Source organism: Macaca nemestrina, chromosome 16 (assembly GCF_043159975.1).
Source record: "Macaca nemestrina isolate mMacNem1 chromosome 16, mMacNem.hap1, whole genome shotgun sequence".
NCBI lineage: Eukaryota > Metazoa > Chordata > Mammalia > Primates > Cercopithecidae > Macaca > Macaca nemestrina.
Window position 1 is genome coordinate 46,139,115 of NC_092140.1, and position 19,743 is coordinate 46,158,857.

The 19,743-nt window shown below is 34.0% G+C and overlaps 1 pseudogene; it reads left to right on the top strand.

Annotated features, from left to right (window-relative positions):
• The window catches only part of LOC105489957 (uncharacterized), a 32,920-nt pseudogene extending 25,460 nt beyond the window's left edge, over positions 1 to 7,460 (top strand).
• The last annotated feature ends 12,283 nt before the right edge of the window (positions 7,461 to 19,743 follow it).

Here is a 19,743-nt window from a genome sequence, read left to right on the forward strand (position 1 = left end):
AACTGGAACCTTATTTTACACCACACCCAAAAATCAACTAAAAATGAATTAAAGACTTGAAATCATAATAGCCCTGGAAGACATATGGAAAAGGCTCCCTGATACTGATCTTGATACTGATTTTTTTGTATGACACCAGTAGCGCAAGGAACAAAAGCAAAATTAGTCAATGGGCTTACATCAAACTCAAAAACTATTGCACAGAAAACAGTTAATAAAATGAAAAGGCAACCTTCAGAATGGGAAGAAGCTATTTGTAAACTATATATCTGATAAGAGTTAATATAAAAAATATACAAGGTACTCAAAAACTGAATAGCCAAAAAAAAAAAGTAAAACATAAAAAAAAAAAGAAAAAATAAAACTGATTTAAAAATAGCAAAGGACCTGAATAGACATTTCTCCAAAGGCCAACAAAAAGCCAACAGGTATGCCACAGAATGAATATTTTATTTTTTGCTTAGCAAATTTATTCATTGTTGGATTTTTTTTAATGGAAAAACATATCAGCAATTTCTTTTTTTTCCCTCATTGTTTTCTTCTGGAGTGCTTTTTTCCCAGTATTACTGAGGTATGATTGAAAAATAAAAATTGAATATATTTATGAAGTATAACATAATGTTTTCGTATACATATATATTGCAAAATGATTAACATAATAAAGTTAATTAACATATCCATGAATTAAATAATTACTATTTTTTATGTATGTGTATGTTTGGGCATTGGGGGGTAAGAACACTTGAGATATACTCTCTTAGCATATGTTTGGGCATTGGGGGGTAAAAACACTTGAGATATACTCTCTTAGCATATTTTAAGTATAGAATACAGTATTAACTATAGTTATTACACTGTAGGTTAGGCCTCCAGAACTCATTCATTTTATAATTGAAAGTTTCTTTGACCCTTTGACCAGTATCTTCTGTTTTCTGCCACATCCCAGGCCCTAACAACCCAAATTCTACTCTCTATTACTTACGCATTTAACACTTTTTTAGATTTTACATGCAAATGAGATCATGCTATCTCTCTCTTTCTATGTCTAGCTTATTTCACCTAATGTAATGTTCTATGGGTTTCTCCATGTTGTTGGCAAATGGCAGTATTTCCTTTTTTAAGGCCAAATAATAATGCATGGTGTTCTTTATCCATTCATTTGTTGTATGACACATAGCTTGTTTCTATATTTTAGCTATTGCGAATAATGTTGCAATGAACAGGAGAGTGCAAATAACTCTTCAAGAATGTGATTTTTTTTCCCCTTTTTGGATATATACCCAGAAGTGGAATTGCTAGATCACAAGGTACTTCTATTCTTAATTTTTAAAGAACTTTAATACAGTTTGCCATAATGATTGTGCATTCTCATCTACAGTGACAAGGGTTCCTTTTTCTCCAATCTCCTCCAAGACTTTTTCTCTTTTTGGTAATAGCTATTCTAACAGCTGTGGGGCAATATCTCAATTTGGTTTTTATTTGCATTTCTCTGATGATTAGTGATGTTGAGCACTAATCACATCACATTTTTTTAATGGTGCTGGGATAACTGGCCTATTGTTTTTGTTAGCTTTGTCAAAGATCTGATGACTGTAGGTGTGCAGAATTATTTCTGGGCTCTTATTTGGTTGTATTGGTCTATGTGTCTGTTTTTGTACCAGTACAATGCTGTTTTGGTTACTGTAGCCCTGCAGTATAGTTTGAAGTTGGGTAACATAATGCTTTCAGCTTTATCCTTTTTGCTTAGGATTGCCTTGCCTATTTGGGCTCTTTTTCTGGTTCCATATGAATTTTAAAATAGTTTTTTTTCTGTTTAGTTTTGTGAAGAATGTTATTGGTAATTTGATAGGAATAGCATTGAATCTGTAATATGCTTTGGGCAGTAGAGCCATTTTATTTATATTGATTATTCATATCTGTGAGCATGGAATGTTTCTCCATTTGTTTGCTTCATCTCTGATTTCTTTGGACAGTGTTTTGTAATTCTCATTGTAGAAAACTTTTACCTTCCTAGCTAGCTGTATTCTTAGGTATTTTATTCTTTTTGTGGCTACTATGAATGGGATTGCATTCCTGATTTGATTCGCAGCTTGACTGTTGTTGGTATAAAGGAATGCTAGTGATTTTTGTATATTTATTCAAAAGTTCCTTCAATGAATCAGCAAACATACAACTTAAAACTGCAGTATTGTATGAAATTATTTTAGTATGTTATTCTTTTTGAGTATTTGTGCTTATGTGTTTTTATTCACATATTAATATACATGGTAATTCAGGTGGCTTTGCTTTCTTCACAATTTTCATTTGAATGATACTATAACTCAAATGTTGAAGTATTACTTAATTTATAATTTAATGCAATTGTAAGTACATGAACATATTTTCAAATTGATAAGTTTTGCAAATGTTACAAATTTCAATGAAATTCACAATCAAAATAGTGGATAGAAGTTTAAAACCTTTCTTGTGGTATATTACAGTTTAAAATATACCTTTATGTAAAATAATGGTAATACAATTACATTCTCACAAAATTGTTAGTTTTGTTTTGCCCATTGTCCCTATGCTTTAGAGAAAACAACACCAGATGTCTAGAGTGTCATTACACTACTAAGCATAGCATTCAAGTCTTGAAAATGGAATCTTGAAATCCACTAGTTTTGTTGCACACACTTGTAAGACTTAATGCAATGTATGCTACTAAAAAGTTTTAGTATGCCTAGGAAATTAACTTATAAAATAAAAAGTTTAAAGACAAGCAATCATTTAAGAGAAAAGAAGACTTTTCCATTTTTTCCCAAAAATATTTGAGTATAAATTAAGGGACACTTTATTTTTAATATCTTTAGTTTTTTTTAAAAAATTGTGCCTGATATACACATAGATATGTATTACTCAAAGTGATTATTCTAGCTATCTGCTGGAATCTTAATTTCTAATACTTTATAGAAATATTTATTCATCAACAGTATTACTATGTAACATTAAATAGGTGATAACATTAGTTTATTTTAATTTTTCTTTTTACTTTCTATTATGCTTTCTCTCCTTGTGAATACTGAAGATGTACCAATACAAATAGTTGTATTTTTCTTTAATCCAGTTCAGCTAGACAAAGTCTTAATCTATAGTTTTGGTTTGTTTTACCAAAATCCTACTAAGTTTTAGAAAGCATGATTTTCTGAAATCTCAAATAGGTAAAAATGGCCAATTACTTGGTTTTAGCTTTTCTTCAGTAAATTTCATACAATACAGATAAGATTATGGATATTAAAGTAGACTAATTTTAATTAAAATATCTATACTTCTTGAAATACAAATTATATAAAAGAGAATAAGATAAAGCTCTCGCTTACAATACAATGTCAGTGTATGATTTTGCATGTTATATAGGCAAACATGAAATCTAAGGAATCACAACAAATTTTAAAGTAATACACATGCTTTAAATAATTGATATGGATATATGTGGCTAAAGGAAAAACCCTAAAAGAAGCAAAGTAATAAACGTGACTATTTTGCTTAAAGAATAACAGAATATAGCTAGACTCTTGAATTTGTAGGTTCAAGATATGAAAGATATTTATACTCTCAATGTTAAGAGTTTGCATGGCTTTTTATGTTCTTTAAAAATTCAAAATATATAATGTAAATATCTAAAGAGTATGTAATTTTAATTCTCAATAGTTTACTTTTTCTAAATGCTAGATATTCAAATTCTTTCCTGCTTCATTTAATCTAAGAAATTAATTCTACTTTTAGCAGCATATTTACAGAAATCCAAGCTATAAAGGCACCTGCTTATAAGACAGGTGGTGCTATCTGCTTATATATGAGGGATAGGATCAAGAATAAAAGGTTGACTTTATTAAAGAACAGCAAGGTACAATTTGTCCTCAAAAGTAAGTAGCCCTATGTTTAAAAAAAACCTGTGCTCTAGAGGAGCTCAGGGAATCATGAGTAAAATGTGTGAAATATCAAGAATAATTCAGAAAAATGATAGTGTTAAATATCAGCAAAGGAAATACATCTTTCCTCCTACAACCTTCTCTTCCCATTTTCTTCTTTACTTTTAAATGTCATCTCTGTTCTCAAATTATTTAGGATAGTGCTTGCAAAAGGGTAGTATAATTTCTAGGTAATTTGACATAGCCCTTAGATAAAACTGTTGTTTGTATATTTCTTTATTTGTGCTTCATTTAATATGAGTCCACTATTTTGTATGACTTAAATGGGTCAAAATTTAATAAAATCATATGAAAGGTGTAAGCTTTCCAAAGGGAGTAGCTTGATTTATCTTTGGATTTTTTTAACCTCATTTCATAAAGTCTTCTTTTTTTGTAAGTGATTTACATGCAATTCTTTCATTTTATATATGCATATATATAATTATAAATTTAAATTTAGAGTAACACTGTAATGAGATATGCCACAGAGTAATTTTACATTCATTACTAGTTAATTATACCAATCGGTTAATCCATATATTAGGGAAAGTTTTGATTTTGTTCTTTAACATAAATATTAAAACCACACATTTTTAACTTATTTTCTCTAATGAGTAATTAGAGCTGAAAGCACGTATTTAAACAATTGAAATTCTTCTGCTTTGATGTAAAAGGACAACATTGTTCACACATTTCTTAGAACTAATTCAGACCCTTGGAAGAAAACAATTTAAAAAATAAATTTTTATAAGCTCATATAAGATTGAAATATGCGATATTAAAAACTCAATGTCCCTGACATGATTCTGTCCTGAGTGGCTGTTCTCTTGAGCAGTGGTCGTTTATCTCCACCCGCCTTCTCCCCCACCTAAGTGCATGCCGCCACCCGATGAAGATTCGAGGGACATGGACATGTCCCCCCGAGGCCCCAGAATTATCTTTTCAGTAGTGAATTAAAGGCCGACAAAGATTATCACTTTAAGGTGGATAATGATGAAAATGAGCACCAGTTATCTTTAAGAACGGTGAGTTTAGGGTCTGGTGCAAAGGATGAATTGTACATTGTTGAAGCAGAGGCAATGAATTACGGAGGCAGTCCAATTAAAGTACCGCTGGCAACTTTGACAATGTCTGTACAGCCAATGGTTTCCCTTGGGGGCTTTGAAATAACACCACTAGTGCTCTTACGGTTGAAGTGTGGTTCAGGGCCAGTGCATATTAGTGGACATCGCCTAGTAGCTGGGAAGGAAAAAGCAGAGTCAGAAGATGATGAGGAGGAGGATGTGAAACTCTTAAGTACATCTGGAAAGCTTTCTGCCCCTGGAGGTGGTAGCAAGTTTCCACAGAAAAAAATAAAACTTGCTACTGATGAAGATGATGATGAAGCTGATGATGATGAAGAGGATGATGATGATTTTGATGAGGAGGAAACAGAAGAAAAAGCACCAGTGAAAAAATCTATAGGAGATACTCCAGCCAAAAATGCACAAAATTCAAATCAGAATGGAAAAGACTCAAAAACCATCATCAACACCAAAATCAAAAGGACAAAAATCCTACAAAAAAAAACAGGAAAAAACTCCTGAAACACCAAAATAACCTAGTTCTGTAGAAGACATTAAAGCAAAAATGCAAGCAAGTATAGAAAAAGGTGGTTTCCTTCCCAAAGTGGAAGCCAAGTTCATCAATTATGTGAAGAACTGCTTCCAGATGACTGACCAGGAGTCTATTCAAGATAGTTGGCAGTGGAGGAAGTCTCTTTTAAGAAAATAATTCAAACAGTTTGTCAAAAATTTTCTCTCCTATTTTATTTCTGTTAACAGTTGATATCTGGCTGTCCTATTTATAATGCAGAGTGAGAACTTTCCCTACCATGTTTGATAAATGTCCAGATTCCACTGACAAGAATGTGTTGTCCAAAATGCCTGTTTAGTTTTTAAAGATGGAACTCCACCCTTTGCTTGGTTTTAAGTATATGTGGAGTGTTATGATAGGACATAACAATAGTGGTAGTCAGACATGGAAATGGTGGGGAAACAAAAATATACATGTGAAATATTAACTTTAAAATTTAATCACCGTGTCAAACAATTCAAAGAAACAAAATAAATTATTTGAAAATGAAAATTTTGTCACCGATGAGAAATGAAGCCACAAGTAAATTGGCAGTAAGCAATGAAGGAAAGAAAGTGTGATGGTAGAATTATTTGTTTCAACTAGTTATTGGTTTTAACTTGCTAAAAAGTTATTGTCAGAGTCAAAAGAGATGCAAAATGAGAAAGATATGTTTTGTATTATCAATTATGTATATTTATTTGTAATTATTATGGATGTGTAATAGTTTGATGTAGTTATGGGGTATTTGTGAAATTTTGATACAAGAAAAAAATGTGTAACAACCAAATCAGGATAATTGGAGTATCCGTCACCTCAAGTATTATCATTTCTTTGTGTTAGGAACATTGTAATTCCACTCTATTAGTTATTTAAAAATATACAATGAATGATCGTTAACCATAGTCTATTGTGCTACCAAACACTAGGTATTCATTCTATCTGACTAAATCCTGGTACCCATTAACCGTCCTCTCTTTTTTCCCTGCTCTCCACACTCCTTGCCAGCCACTGGGACCCATCATTCTTTGGGCCTAATGCACAAATCTGAATATTTGTTTAAAACTATATTTAAGTGTGGTAAGTTTTATCCAACAAGTGTATGTAGTGTTTATTTAAATCTATGATAAATTTAGGACTTAAATAAACAAGAATAACACCATGAAAGGTCTCCTATTTCATGGCAAGTGATTGGATTTTTTCCATGTATTTCATGAGATATTTAAGAGGTTTGAGAGTATAGAGATTGTGGTAGAGGTCAAGAGTATATATTTTTTTTTCTCTAGGTCACCTTTGTGACCTTGTGTGTCACAGAATTGACACAAAAGTTCTTAACATATAACTATGCAAATGAGAAATGAACAAAGCCTGAATTTTAGTTTTAGAGGGTGACTTAGAGAAAAATATATACATTCATGCCCAGAGGGAGTCCATAGAGATATTTCTTTATACAGGAATGCACCACACAATGATTTTTTCGGTCAACAACAGATTGTATATACTGTGGTGGTCACTAAAATTATAATGGAGCTGGAAAATTCCTACCACCTAGTGATACTGTAACAGCCATAATGTCTTAACACAATGCATCACTCCTATTTGTGATCGTGCTGTTGTAAACAAACCTCCTTTCATACCAGTCCTGTAAAATATATAGCACATACAATTATGTACAATTTATAGTGCTTGACAATGATAATGAAACTATGTTGTTGGTTTATATATTTGCCATAATTTATACTTTTATTTTAGAGGGTATTCCTTGTACTTATTTTTTTTTAAGTTAACTTAAAACAGCCTCAGGCAGGTCCTTTGGGAGGTATTCTAGAAGAAGGCATCGTTATCATAGGACATGATAGCTTCATGCATATTATTGGCCCTGAAGACTTTCCAGTGTGACAAGAAGTGGAATTAGAAGACAGTGATATTGATTATCTTGATACTGTGTAGTCCTGGACTAAGATGTGTTTGAGTCTTACTTTTTAACAACAAAGTTTAAAATTAAAAAGAAATAAAAATTTAGAAATAGACAAAAGCTTATAAAATAAGAATATAAAGAAATGAAGTATCTTAGTACAGCTGTACAATGTATTTGTGTTTTAAGTGAAGTATTATTATAACAGAGCCAAAAAAGTAGAGCAAAAAAAAAAAAAAAAAAAAAGGCCAGGCACGGTGACTCACTCATGCCTATAATCCCAGCACTTTGGGATGCTGAGGTGGGTAGATGACTTGAGCTCAGGAATTCAAGACTGGCCTGGGCAACATGGCTCAACCCTGTCTCTACTAAAGAACACAAAAAGGCCAGACCTGGTAGTTCATGCCTGTAATCCCAGCACTTTGGGAGGCTGAGGCTGGCAGACCGTTTGTGGTCAGGAGTTTGAGACCAGCCTGACCAACATGGTGAAACCGCATCTCCACTAAGCATAGAAAAATTAGCCAGGCATGGTGACACGTGCCTGTAATCCCAGCTACTGGGGAGACTGAGACAGGAGAATCGCTTGAACTTGTGAGGTGGAGGTTGCAGTGAGCTGAGATCATGCCACTGTACTCCAGCCTGGGCAACAGAGTGAGACTCTTGACAGAACAAGACTCCATCTCAAAAATAAAAAATAAAAATAAGTAAATAAATAAATAAATAAAAATAAAAAACACAAAAATTAGCCAGGCATGGTGTTGCGTGCCTGTGATCCCAGCCTGAGATAGGAGGATCGCTTGAAACCAGGAGGTGGAGGTTGCAGTGAGCCGTGATCATGCCACTTCATCCCAGCCTCGACAACAGGGTGAGACTGTCTCAAAAAAAAAATAAAATAAAATAAAAAGAGAAAAGAAAAAAGTTAAAGAAAACAAGTTTATAAAGAAAAAAAAATTAAAGTAAGCTAAGGTTAATTTACTATTGGAGAAGCAATTTTTAAAAAATAAATTTAGTGTAAGCAAAATGAAGTAGTGTATAGCAATGTGCTAGGCCTTCACATTCACTCCCCACTCACTCACTGACCCACCTTGAGCAGCTTCTAGTCCTGCAAGCTCCATTCATGGTAGGTGTTCTATAAAGTAGTACCTTTTTTCATCTTTTGTATTGTATTTTCATTGTATCTTTTCTATGTTTATACATATTTAGATACACAAACACAAATTTTATTATAATTGCTTCAATATTCCATGCAGTACATGTGGAACAGGTTTGTAGACTAAGAGCAATGGATTGTACAAGATAGCCTAGATGTGTGACAGACTATATCATCTAGGTTTGTGTAAGTACACTCCACTCTATGATGTATGCACAATGACAAAATCACCTAAGGATGCATTCCTCAGAATGTATCCCCATCATTAAGTGACAAATGACTGTATTTGTCTTGTCACTAATTGGACTGAGAAAAAAGTTAAGGAATTAATAGGAGAGAAAAAATAACTAATATTCATTTCTTTTAAATGATAGTATTAAGAAATAGTACCTCAGGCAGAGAATGATGATATCATTATCTTTCAGCCTTCATGGTTGCAGGTTTATGCACCCCTTCAATTTTGTAAAAATACAAAAATATGATCATATATAAAATGAATTTCTTTTAATTGTAGTTTTATCTTTATATTTTTATTCATCTCTCCCATTTCTGTCACTGTCCTCTCAAGCAAGTCATCACTTTCCCTACACCTGTTCCTTAACCCATCTTAACACTTCAAAACATAAATATGTATATACACACATAAACATACAAAGATGGATGCTCATCTACATATACAAGGTTCATTTTATGTCATGGTTTTTAAAAAATGAGAAGTATGCACACTATTCTGAATCCCACTTTTTCTCTCTTAGTAACACCTTTGGAATCCTTTCAAGTCAATTCTAAAACCTTTTAGTCATGGTTTTAAGGGGTCCATTATCTCCCTGTGGTTGCCTTTTGTGAAGTGTGTCATACTTTTAGAAACATACATTCCTGTATTGATTAGCATTGACACTATTTTCTATTATTCCACATTATTAGAGTGGCTGTATGTATTTGTGTGTACATGCCAGGCTAATTTTACAGTGGCAGTTGCGTTTTTTTACTCTCAAAATATCACAGTGCCTACATGCTAGGCTAATTTTACAGTGGCAGTGCGTTTTTTCACTCTCAAAATATCCCAGTGCCTAACTCTGTTGCTAGGGAGATGTAGTAGTGTTTTGAAAGGTAAAGAAAATAAGACTAGCTAGGAGCTTTAAAATCTGAAGATGGGCATAGCAGAGAAGCCTGTGAGTTTTCTTTTTACTGCTATATCATAGAATAAATGCTGGAGAAGCTAGTAACCTGGAACAATAATAGCTACACACACACACACACACACACACACACACACACACACACACACACACACACAGCTAGCTAAACATAAGTCTACTCTTTCCAGCCAAAAGAACAGAAAACAGGTGATCTAACAAGATACATAACTTTAGACCATAATTGCTTTCTAGCAGCCAAAGCCCACAGAACTGACATTGGTCCTACACCCAATTTCACCATAAAATGTCAAGTGTTGAGCCTAGATTTCCAACCACGCCACATTTCAAAGAGACACTCAACCACTCTTCACATTACCTCCCAAACAAAGGCGTTATCTGAGAAAATCAACTAGGGAGTCAGGACTGTCATCCAAATGTGTAACGAAGCCCCTCACTGTGGAGTCAGTGGAGACCATGTGGGAAATAGTAACAAGGTATCTTCCAGTCAGGGAGGTATCAGTGAAGTCTTCATGGAGAGCAGTACTCACACTGTGCCAGAAATACTGATGAGCCCATCACTTATAATGTCAACGGAAGCTGAGTAGGGAACCAGGAATTCCACCTGCCCTCAGCATTAACAAAGCAGAACTCTCTACCTGCTACCAATGTGCTATCAAAAGAAGGCAGCTAAAATTAAAATTTTACATAAGATCCGGAGTCTCATAACATAGTACCACCTTTCACTTCCCCTACCCCCGGCCCTGCCGCCAACAGCAACAACAACAAAATTAACAGTGAGACTCGGACCTTTGGGACTACAACCAAAAAAAAAAAAAAAAAACCAAAAAAAAAAAACCTAACTTTTGTGTTACTCAAGTTCTTAAAGGAGAGGAGAAAAAGATCAGGGACAATAAAGCATAGGAAGAAATCGCAGCTGAAAATTTCACACATTTGAAAGAGACATAAACCTATAGTTTCAAAAACCAGAACAAAACCCAAACAGAATAAACCTAAAGAAATCCACACCAATGCACTTAATAGTCAAACTTCTGAAAACTAAAAACAAAGAAAAAATTTTGAAAGCAGCAAGAGAAAAATGACAGCTTACCTTTAGTGGAAAAAAATAAGTTGAATTACAGAGGATTTCTCATCAGAAACCATGGAGGCTAGAAGGAAATGGCATGACACTCTTTAAATGATGAAAGGAAATAACTGTCAACCCAGATCCTATATGCAGTGAAAATATCTTTCAGGAATAAAGAGAAAATCAGTAAATTCTAAGATAAAGAAAACCATAATTCAACACCCATTCATGACAAAACTCAGTGAACTATAGAGAACTTTTCCAAATTAATGAAAAACACCTACAAAAACATATAGCTAAGATTATTCTTTTTTTTCTTTGTTTTAATTATACTTTAAGTTCTAGGGTACATGTGCACAACATGCAGGTTTGTTACATATGTATACGTGTGCCATGTTGGTGTGCTGCACCCATTAACTTATCATTTACATTAGATATATCTCCTAATGCTACCCCTCCCCGCTACCCCCACCCCACGACAGGTCCCGGAATGTGATACTCCCTACCCTGTGTCCAAGTGTTCTCATTGTTCAATTCCCACCTGTGAGTGAGAACATGCAGTGTTTGGTATCCTGTCCTTGAGACAGTTTGCTCAGAATGATGGTTTGCAGCTTCATCTGGTGTCCCTAAAAAGGACATGAACTCATCCTTTTTTATGGCTGCATAGTATTCCATGGTGTATATGTGCCACATTTTCTTAATCCAGTCTATCATTGATGGACATTTGGGTTGGTTCCAAGTCTTTGCTATTGTGAATAGTGCTGTGATAAACATACAACTACATGTGTCTTTATAGCAGCATGATTTATAATCCTTTGGGTATATACACAATAATGGGATTGCTGAGTCAAATGGTATTTCTTGTTCTAGATCCTCGAGGAATCGCTGCACTGTCTTCCACAATGGTTCAACTAGTTTACAGTCCCACCAACAGTGTAAAAGTGTTCCTATTTCTCCACATCCTCTCCAGCACCTGTTGTTTCCTGACTTTTTAATGATTGCCATTCTAACTGGTGTGAGATGGTATCTCATTGCGGTTTTGATTTGCATTTCTCTGATGGCCAGTGATGATGAGCATTTGTTTTATGTGTATGTTGGCTGCATAAATGTCTTCTTTTGAGAAGTGTCTGTTCATATTCTTTGCCCACTTTTTCATGGGGTTGTTTGTTATTTTCTCATAAGTTTGTTTAAGTTATTTGTAGATTCTGGATATTAACTGTTTGTCAGATGAGTAGATTGCAAAAATTTTCTTCCATTCTGTAGGCTGCCTGTTCACTCTGATGGTAGTTTCTTTTGCTGTGCAGAAGCTCTTTAGTTTAATTAGATCCCATGTGTCAATTTTGGCTTTTGTTGCCGTTGCTTTTGGTGTTTTAGACATGAAGTCCTTGCCCATGCCTGTGTCCTGAATGGTATTGTCTAGGTTTCCTTCTAGGATTTTTATGGCTTTAGGTCTAACATTTAAGTCTTTAATCCATCTTGAATTAATTTTTGTTTAAGATGTAAGGAAGGGATCCAGTTTCAGCTTTCTACTTATGGCTAGCCTGTTTTCCCGACAGCATTTATTAAATAGGGAATCCTTTCCCCGTTTCTTGTTTTTGTCAGGTTTGTCAAAGATCAGAGTGTTGTAGATGTGTAGTATTATTTCTGAGGGCTCTGTTCTGTTCATTTGGTCTATATCTCTGTTTTGGTACCAGTACCATGCTGTTTTGGTTACTGTAGCCTTGTATAGATATAAGTCAGGTAGTGTGATGCCTCCAGCTTTGTTCTTTTAGCTTAGGATTGTCTTGGTAATGTGGGCTCTTTTTTGGTTCCATATGAACTTTAAAGTAGTTTTTTTTCCAATTCTGTGAAGAAAGTAATTTGTAGCTTGCTGGGGATGGCAATGAATCTATAAATTACCTTGGGCAGTGTGGCCATTTTCATGATATTGATTTTTCCTATCCATGAACATGGAATGTTCTTCCATTTGTTTGTGTCTTCTTTTATTTCACTGAGCAGTGGTTTGTAGTTCTCCTTAAAGAGGTCTTTCCCATCCCTTGTAAGTTGGATTCCTAGGTATTTTATTCTCTTTGAAGCAATTGTAAATGTGCGTTCACTCATGATTTGGCTCTTTGTTTGCCTGTTATTGTTGTATAAGAATGCTTCTGATTTTTGCACATTGATATTGTATCCTGAGACTTTGCTGAAGTTGCTTATCAGTTTAAGGAGATTTGGGGCTGAGATGATGGGGTTTTCTAAATATACAATCATGTCATCTGCAAACAGGGACAATTTTACTTCCTCTTTTTCTAATTGAATACCATTTATTTATTTATCCTGCCTGATTGCCCTGGCCAGAACTTCCAACACTATGTTGAATATGAGTGGTGAGAGAGGGCATCCCTGTCTTGTGCCAGTTTTCAAAGGGAATACTTCCAGTTTTTGCCTATTCAGTATGATATTGGCTGTGGATTTGTCATAAATAGCTCTTATTATTTTGAGATACGTTCCATCAATACTGAATTTATTGAGAGTTTTTAATATGAAGGGCTGTTGAATTTTGTCAAAGGCCTTTTCTGCATCTATTGAGATAATCATGTGGTTTTTGTCTTTGGTTCTGTTTATATGATGGATTATTTTTATTGATTTGTGTATGTTGAACCAGCCTTGCATCCCAGGGATGAAGCCCACTTGATCATGGTGGATAAGCTTTTTGATGTGCTGCTGGATTTGGTTTGCCAGTATTTTATTGAGGATTTTTGCATCGATGTTCACCAGGGATATTGGTCTAAAATTCTCTTTTTTGTTGTGTCTCTGCCAGGCTTTGGTATCAGGATGATACTGGCCTCATAAAATGAGTTAGGGAGGATTCCCTCTTTTTCTATTGATTGGAATAGTTTCAGAAGGAATGGTACCAGCTCCTCCTTGTACCTCTGGTAGAATTCAGCTGTGAATCCATCTGGTCCTGGACTTTTTTTTGTTGGTAGGCTATTAATTATTGCCTCAATTTCAGAGCCTGTTATTGGTCTATTCAGGGATTCAACTTCTTCCTGGTTTAGTCTTGGGAGGGTGTATGTTTCCAGGAATGTATCCATTTCTTCTAGATTTTCTAGTTTATTTGCAAAGAAGTGTTTATCATATTCTCTGATGGTAGTTTGTATTTCTGTGGGATTGGTGGTGATATCCCCTTTGTCATTTTTTATTGCGTCTATTTGATTCTTCTCTCTTTTCTTCTTTATTAGTTTTGCTAGTGGTCTATCAATTTTGTTGATCTTTTCAAAAAACCAGCTCCAGGATTCATTGATTTTTTGAAGGGTTTTTGTGTCTCTATCTCCTTCAGTTCTGCTCTGATCTTAGTTATTTCTTGCCTTCTGCTAGCTTTTGAATGTGTTTGCTCTTGCTTCTCTAGTTCTTTAAATTGTGATATTAGGGTGTCAATTTTAGATCATTCCTGCTTTCTCTTGTGGGCATTTAGTGCTATAAATTTCCCTCTACACTCTGTTTTAAATGTGTCCCAGAGATTCTGATATGTTGTGTCTTTGTTCTCATTGGTTTCAAAGAAAATCTTTATTTCTGCCTTAATTTCATTATGTACCCAGTAATCATTCAGGAGCACTATGTATCCAGTAATCATTCAGGAGGCGTTGTTCAGTGTCCAGTTTCCATGTAGTTGTGCAATTTTGAGTGAGTTTCTTAATCCTCAGTTCTAATTTGATTTATATGTGGTCTGAGAGACAGTTTGTTGATTTTTGCTCATTTACATGTGCTGGAGAGTGCTTTACTTTCAATTATGTGATAAATTTTGGAATAAGTGTGCTGTGATGCTGAGAAGAATGTATATTCTGTTGATTTGGGGTGGAGAGTTCTGTAGATGTCTATTAGGTCCACTTGGTGCAGAGCTGAGTTCAATTCTTGGATATCCTTTTTAACTTTATGTTTTGTTGATCTGTCTAATGTTGACAGTGGATGTTAAAGTCTCCCATTATTATTGTATGGGAGTTTAAATCTCTTTGTAGGTCTCTAAGGACTTGCTTTATGAATCTGGGTGCTCCTGTATAGGGTGCATATATATTTAGGATAGTGAGTTCTTCTTGTTGAATTGATCCCTTTATCATTATGTAATGGCTTTCTTTGTCTCTTTTGATCTTTGATGGTTTAAAGTCTGTTTTATCAGAGACTAGGATTGCTACCCCTGCCTTTTTTGTTTTCTATTTGCGTCATAGATCTTCTTCTATCCCTTTATTTTGAACCTATCTGTGTCTATGTATGTGAGATGGGTCTCCTGAATACAGCACACTGATGGGTCTTGACTCTTTTTCCAATTTGCCAGTCGGTGTCTTTTAATTGGAGTATTTAGCCCATTTACATTTAAGGTTAATATTGTTATGTGTGAATTTAATCCTGTCATTATGGTGTTAGCTAGTTATTTTGCTTGTTAGTTGATGCAGTTTCTTCCTAGCATCAATGGACTTTACAATTTGACCTGTTTTTGCAGTGGCTGGTACTGGTTATTCCTTTCCATGTTTAGTGCTTCCTTCAGGAGCTCTTGTAGGGCAGGCCTGGCAGTGACAAAAGTTCTCAGCATTTGCTTGTCTGTAAAGGATTTTATTTCTCCTTCACTTATGAAGCTTAGTTTGGCTGGATATGAAATTCTTGGTTGAAAATTATTTTCTTTAAGAATGTTGAATATTGGCCCTGACTCTCTTCTGGCTTGAAGAGTTTCTGCTGAGAGATCCACTGTTAGTCTGGTGGGCTTCCCTTTGTGGGTAACCCGACCTTTCTCTCTGGCTGCCCTTAACATTTTCTTCTTCATTTCAACTTTGGTGAATCTGACAATTATGTGTTTTGGAGTTGCTCTTCTTGAAAGGCAGATAAAACCACAAAGATGGGGAAAAAAACAGAGCAGAAAAGCTGAAAATTCTAAAAATTCGAGCACCACTCCCCTTCCAAAGAAACTCAGCTCCTTGCCAGCAACAGAACAAAGCTGGATGGAGAATGATTTTGACGAGTTGAGAGAAGAAGTCTTCAGAGAATCAAACTTCTCTGAGCTGAAGGAGGAAGTTCAAACCCATCGCAAAGAAGTTAAAAACCTTGAAAAAAGATTAAACGAATGGCTAACTAGAATAACCAGTGTAGAGAAGTCCTTAGATGACCTGATGTAGCTGAAAACCATGGCACGAGAACTATGTGACAAATGCACAAGCTTCAGTAGCTGATTCAATCAACTGGAAGAAAGGGTATCATTGATTGAATATCAAATGAATGAAATGAAGCAAGAAGAGAAGTTTAGAGAAAAAAAAAAGAGTAAAAAGAAATGAACAAAGCCTCCAAGAAATATGGGACTATGTTAAAAGACCAAATCTATGCCTGATTGGTGTACCTGAAAGTGACGGGGAAAATGGAACCAAGTTGGAAAACACTCTGCAGGATATTATCCAAGAGAACTTCCCCAATCTAGCAAGGTGGGCCAACATTCAAATTCAGGAAATACAGAGAATGCCACAAAGATACTCCTTGAGAAGAGCAACTCTGAGACTTTTTTTTTCTTTTGCTCAAATAATATTTTTTTCTGGAAACGTTAAAAAAAGAAGTTTCTGCCCCTAGTATTAAACAAGAATCTTCTTTCAAACCAATCATCCTGTGGATAACATCTAAACTCCAGACAAACAAACAGCTATCTAAGGGCACTGGACAGAAATCAAGTGGAGGCAGACAGTGGAAGGAAGTTGAAACCTGTAAGAAGGAAAATGTCACTGGATATATTTTTGTGTGTTTTCTTCTTTTTTAAATGGCTTTTAGTCTTAAATTACAACCCAGAATATGTCATGTGGGTGGCTAAAAGTTGGATTTAAAGTCAGCGGTCTTACTTTTGGAGTACTAGAGAACAAAATTGAGGCAACTATAGACGCTGGAACGTAAGGGAAAAATGCCAGGTAGGAGTTAAACAGAGAGGGGCACTCCAAATTCTGAGCATAAATTCAGTCGATCCCTGAGATTATGAATCAGTCACACATGGTTATGGCAGTTTCAAGCAACCCAGATAAACCTAAGGCTAATTAACAGCACAGGTTTTCACTGCCACTCACTTTACAAGGGTCAAGAGTTTGCAATTTGAATTCTGTCAATTGTATCTGGATTTTGTTTATAATATTTTGGAGAGTCATAAGATTCTGTTATGTTCCTCCAAACAGCACCCCATTGTGTGTGTGAGTGTGTGTGTGTGTGTGTGTGAATGTGTTTGTGATCTTTTTCTCCTCTTTCACACACACTCTTTGGAGAAATGTTACAGAATTTTGAGTGCCATTTATATACCTAAATATAATCTTATAAACTATTTTTCCTTTGACTTTGTGTTTATTACTTGAAATTATTTAGCTTTGCCATTGATAGTATACTGGTATCAATGTTACCTCCTTATCTTTAAGATAATTATTCCTGTATTAGAAGTGCATTACATGTTTTTAATATATATTTCATCATTATCTAACCACATTATGAAATATTTATTGCTTTATTTTTTAAAAAACTTTTGACTGCTGAATTTTGTAGTTATATGATTCTAATATTAGCATAAATTATTATTTTGTTAATGTAAGCATGAGATAGTTTGTTTTTAGCCTTTCTGAAGTTGTTATAATACTGACGGACCTGTTTACTGTTATTGTGACTAGAGGCAACCTTCAAACGTTTCTGGTTGTAACAGATCATTTTATTGTTTTGCTTTTTACAATAAATATTTTTTACTCTTGTGGAAGATAATTTTCTATTCCTATTTTTCATAGCTCAGTCATTGAGAAAGCTTATCTTTGTCAAATAGCATTAGAGTTTATTATATGAATTTTCATTTTTAATTGTTGGAGAGAGAGAAATAGATAAATAGATGGATTTCTGATAGGTAACCCAATTATACTCAGGTAATAAATTCTGCATGATACTAGTATATTACATGCTGTCTTGTGTTACCTGTGCAGGTTTCTTAACAATCAGGAAGTTGTACTCATTTTGATTCATTTTTATTGACTTTATTGAGGCACAATTTACCTAAAATAAAATTCACACATATGTGTAACAGCTCAATGTGCTTGAAAAAATTTATTTACCAGGGTTATATTATATCAGGTTATAATACTTTTCCATCAACCCATTACGTTTTCATTTACCTTTTGGTAGTAAATCTTCATCCCCAATCTTTACTTCAAACAACACCGATTGGATTTCTACCATAGTTAAGTAAATCTACTTACAGAAATTCAAAAAAGAGAATCCTACAGTAAAAATATTGGTAGATTTTACACAGCATATTCCTTTTGGAATTCAGACACTTAGTTTTGTGTATCAGTAGTTCATATTTTTTTAATTTATGGCTTATTAGCATCCCACAATATTAATATACCATGGCTTATGTATTCCTTTGCTATTTTTGTTGTTTAGGTTGTTTCCAGTTTCAACTGTTAAATATAAAACTTATAAATAATTATGCATAAGTATAGTTTGGCCAAATGTTTTCATTTTAAAAATTAATCCTAGGAGTGCAATTGGTGGGTCATATCTGCCAAACTGTTTTCCAAAGTAGTCTTGTCATTGTCTACTTACATTTACATTGGTGAGAAATCTGGTTGCTCCACGTGCAGGCAGTTATCATCAGAATTTTTAGTTTTTGCCATCTAATGAATGATAGATGATATTTTATTGTTTTTTAAATTGCATTTCCCTTATATAATTTATATTACACATTCATTCATTTGGTCACTGGACATTTATTCGTAATGTATTTTTTTGTAGTATCGGTTCAAGTCTTTCATTCATTCGTGGTTTTTTTAACTTACTGATATTTAGTCATAAAAATCCTTCATGTACTCTGAACACAAGTCTTTTAACAGATACATGTATTGAGAAGGTTTATCACTGGCTGTGACTTGTCTTTTCATTTATTTTAAAATTGTATCTTTTGAAAAGAAGGTGGTTTGACTGTTTATGTTAGTTCAGTTTATCATTTTAAAATGTTAATGTTGTATTCTGTCTAAATAATCTTTGTCTGCCATATGTGATGAGGATTTCTTCCTCGATTTTCTTCTAGAAACTTTAGCATTTTTCCTGAAGTAGGGTTGAGGTACATTTTCTTTACCATATGATCCAGTTGTTTCACTTAAATGTTTTTATAATGTTTTTCTATCTTCATTGAATTCTATTGTCATCTTTTACATATGTCTATTATGTTTTGATTTATTGTTAATTATGTTGGATTATAGTCAAAGAGAAACACCTTAGAATACTAGATGACTCTTTCACTATTTCTCTCTCTCTTTATTCTGTTGCATGTTTTATAACTATCTAAATGGATTATCATAAATCTCTCATGGGTTTTTGATGATGTTGATTATTCTGTTACTTTAAGAAAGTAACCAGAGGAAACAATCAGTTAACTATACTGTCAAATCCTTCCATTTATTTTCTTTTTGCATACCGTATTTCTTAATGCTCTTAATCTGTGGAAAATGTTAAATAAATAAATGTTAAATCAAAGTCTCTGACAACTTGGGAAAGTAAAACTTCAAAATTTTTGAAATTATACACTGTCGGACAAACTGCAATATCTCCAGAGGTTTCTTCAGTCATATTCAGAAGCTCAAAATATTTTCAGGGTTTTTGGTTCTCTTAATAGGGTTGACATCAACTTGCAATAATACTGAATGTTCACATGCTTTTGAATACATCACGGGAAAGAGTCCATACCCTGATTACTAAATGCTTAATTTTAATACTTATCTTGTTCTTCTTTAAATGTCTACTTTCTTCAGAATTGAAAGGATCTCAAAAAGTCATTTGGGTTTTCAAATAACACTAGATGAATAAAAGTTTTCTTCAAAAGGTTAAAAGAACCCATAACTTCTCAAATTGAGAAAACACAGATGATC